Source organism: Myotis daubentonii, chromosome 2, assembly GCF_963259705.1.
Source record: "Myotis daubentonii chromosome 2, mMyoDau2.1, whole genome shotgun sequence".
In the NCBI taxonomy this organism is placed as follows: Eukaryota; Metazoa; Chordata; class Mammalia; order Chiroptera; family Vespertilionidae; genus Myotis; species Myotis daubentonii.
Genome location: NC_081841.1, coordinates 24,670,628 through 24,674,443, shown reverse-complemented (window position 1 = coordinate 24,674,443; position 3,816 = coordinate 24,670,628). Strand labels below are relative to the sequence as shown.

Sequence of the window (3,816 nt, the reverse complement as noted above, 5' to 3'; positions counted from 1 at the left end):
GGGTAGCGGTCGTATGCTAATTACCATGTTTCTCTTTTATTAGATAGGATATATTTATGTCAGTAAAGTCTTTATTGTACTGAAGGCTTATGGTACTGACCATAAAGCATATAGGAGACAGTCTTGTCATGCAGAATAATGATAATTTATCTCTTTTAGAAGTAAACAACAACAATAACAAAAAAATGATGCAAATTTAAAATATGATGGCAACACACAAAAGTGGTCAATCGTATTTGTCTTTGTCAGAGCAGTATAGTTGCACAGTTTAACAAAGTCTGGCGTTGACTCTTCATTTCAAAAGCATACTTCTCTTCTGCCATACTGATACCATCTCAGAGAGTAGAATCCACACCTCCAAGTTAAATACACTATGGCTCAATGAAGAAAGTAGTTACTGATTCACATCAAAGATTAGGAAGCAAAATCATTATCAAAGTATTTGAAATCACAAGAACTTTAAAAATTCAGTACTTTGAAATTTCCCTCCTGAGATATTGATGCATTTTGTACATAGTTGCTAGTAAAACAAATGCTTTCTATCATTCCAAGTTGTACTTATAAATATGATGCTTGGTGCTGAAAATAGATATTATGTCTTAGCACAAAATGGCAGCAGTTACTTCTGGTAAATGATTTTAGTGAGATGCACTCTTTGGTGAGATGCAAAATAACATTGAAAAACCACCTTATTTTCTTTCTCTCCTCCCTCCTGATACTCTCAGAATCTTCAAGTAATTTTCAGAGGAGAAACCACAAGACCAGAATGAATGAGCAAAGACCGTCTATGTTTAGCCCATGGACCATCAGATCTACTCTAGGCCAATTAGCCTGCATTGCTGCATCACCTTTGCATGTGGAAATTCCCTTAGAGTTTGTATCGCTCCAACAAGTGATGGCCAGTAGTGATTTCTACCTGACAAACTAGGTCAAGATCCATTTTCCTTCTCAGAAAGTTTTCTACGTGCCCAATAGTTTCTTTTTGTGGGGAGGCATGGGACAGGAGTTACTGAAGGCACCTGCTCCTGCCTTGACATTTCCAAACAAGTCTGAGCCCTGGGAGTTTACTTAGACATGCCCTTCCTTAAGGGACACTACAGACACATGTGTTTTCTCAGGGATGCTTACCCTGCTGATTGTATCTAGAGGTTAATTTTAGTTCAAGCTGTTGTTACAATAAAAGCCTAAGGAGGCAGGCAACTGAGGCTGCTCAGTCCCTAAAGCAAAATAGCCCCTTAGCTTTCTCTTTCACAAAAAAGTGTATCAGAGTAATCCATGCATCTATAGCTCAGGGTCTGCTGGTCAGTCCCAGGAGCTTTTCCAGAAACTTGGAGAAACTTATTTTCCAATCACTTAAAGTATCCCCTGCCTTCATTAGCACCAATGAATTTTAGTAATAAAGACATATTAAGGTCAGGTGGAATCTGAAACACCGATTCTAAGGTTTTCTTAGATCCTTTGCTTGAAGGGACTGGTTGTAGAAAAGCAGGTTGAGCTACTTCTATACCTCTTTCTTTAAAAACTCATGCATTTGCTTTTTGCCTCTTTCTTCTAGATTGATTACTAATTTGTACACTATGTCTTGTAACTGTTAGTCCAACCTTATGTTATAAAGAACTTGTGTCTCAATAACTACGATGTTGCATTTTGGACATCTGTTGCTGTAGGAAAAATGTCTTACAATGCAGCTTTTTCAACATGTACTAAGACATTCTTTAATTGTAGTTGCAACTGTTAAGTAACCTTTGCAAATGGAACACAAGATGTATGGCGTCACTTCAGAGGGATTAATCTGCTCTTAAGTGCTCTTTCTTAACCTTTGATGTGGCCCGTACCCCTCCCGCCTCAGCGAGAAGTGGCTCATTTCTACCTCTTCCTCCTCTTCCTTTTCTTTTTCCTCCAGTTCCTCATCTTCTTCCAACTCCTCCTCCTCCTCCTAGAAGGGGACCCTCAAGCAGCCCAGGTTGTACTTTAGTCCACCTCAGGGGGCCAAGAGCATGAGCAGCCAGGAGCTCTTGCCTTTGGCAAAGGTGGTGGATCCTCACCAGGGTGAGGGCAGAAGAGAAAATGAGCTGTGTGTGTGGAGGAGAGGGGTGGAGGATGGGGGAGCATGGCTGTGGTCCCTCCTCCTTGGCAGTACCTGTGTTCTTGAATATATTTTGAGATCAAATTCTGCTCCTTAACTTTCCCTATAATGAAAGCCTGTGGTAATGGCACAGCAATAGACAGGCTGCCATCAAGGAAAATGTCACCATGAGACATCCATGACCAGTTTCGTTCAAATTGCTGGAGGTTGACTAGTTCATGAATATAACTATTTTGTGACCAGAGTTGGGAAGAGAAGGGTGTGGACACATTTCCTTATTGACACTAATAAAAATGAAAATGCTTTCTTGAAGTGTTTGTTGTTATGTGTTGTATTTAATTTCCCCATAGAGGATGATTTATAGAAGACGAACCAAAGATTGTTTCCAATATGAATCCTAGGACTCCTAAGGGAATGGTGTTCAATTTCCTCTTGGGAGCCAAGATCAGTTACCCCAGACAGCACAGTATCTCCCTTCTTTCCTGTTGATTCAGAGGCCCAAGGAGTACAAAATGGCTGGATGGCAGTCTTATTTCCAGTTTGATAAAATCATTGTTGTATCTCCTGGTAGAACAGTTCCTCACTTTGTACAATGACTTCCAGGCCAGCAGAACATAAGGTCATAGGAGGAGGAAACAAATTTTGCTACTGGGTTCCTAGGGGCCATAGTGAGTGGTGACACATTTTCACCCCTTGATTCCTGCACTTGTGAATCCTGGTTACTGGAGAGACAGCACCATTTATTGCATACTGATCCCAAGGGCACGTACCTAGGTTGCAGGCTGGTACCTCAGTTGCAGGCCTTGCTTGGGTCCAGGTGAATGCAGGAGGCAACCAATTGATGTGTCCCTCTCAAATTGATGTTTCTTGCTCTCTGTCTCCTTTCCATGTTTCCACACTTTTTAAAAATCAAGGAAAAAATATCTTAAGCAAAGATTAACAACAACAACGACAGAAATAAAAAAATAATGTCAACTTATTTAGTTTACCCTAAACCATGTTTGGGTCTTTGAACTGCTAATCATCTTCTCCACCTTGCTACCTGCTAGTAAACATTCCCTTTAAATTTCACAGAAAAGGAGTCAAAATTTTCTGATCTTAAATATATGCTGACAATAAGTGTAGTATTTAATTGTACTACGTAAGTCAATGACCTTTATGCACACATGAAAATTGTTATATATGATGTCTATGTAATAATTATTAAAAATGTCTTCAAGATCTCTTTTTATTATAATCTTGTGGAAAATGATGAAACTGAAAGTGTGTTGGTGGAACTTTGGTAGCAATTTCCATAATAATAATGAAATGTATAAACTTGTTTAACAACTAAAAGTTTAGTTATATGAAATCTTCACAATATTATCTTTACCTTAATGTATATCTTTCATAGATCTAATTTATTCATTTGTTTTGTATTGTATTGCCTGTCTGCCCCCGCAGAATATAAAAATTATAATGTGGGATGATGTCTTTCCTGTTTCCTGCAAAGTCCCCAGTACATAAAACCCAGCCCATGGGATAGTTGGAGGAAATGATGTTCGAAATATCGAATAAGTACATAAATAAACCTCATTAGATCTGGAAAACCAATGAAATCGAACCCATCACAAAATCAGCAGATGGCATAAATTTCCTGGTTCTGTTTCTTCACCATTCAAGTGCTTCCTAACTAATATTCATGTGCTCAATTCCAATTACTGCCTTAGACTGGGTGAATGAATAGCTGT

General features: G+C 38.9%; 1 pseudogene; it reads right to left on the bottom strand.

The window, feature by feature from the left end:
- Positions 1 to 868: 868 nt before the first annotated feature.
- LOC132225974 (polycomb group RING finger protein 6-like) lies at positions 869 to 2,262 on the bottom strand (annotated as a pseudogene).
- Positions 2,263 to 3,816: the final 1,554 nt, after the last annotated feature.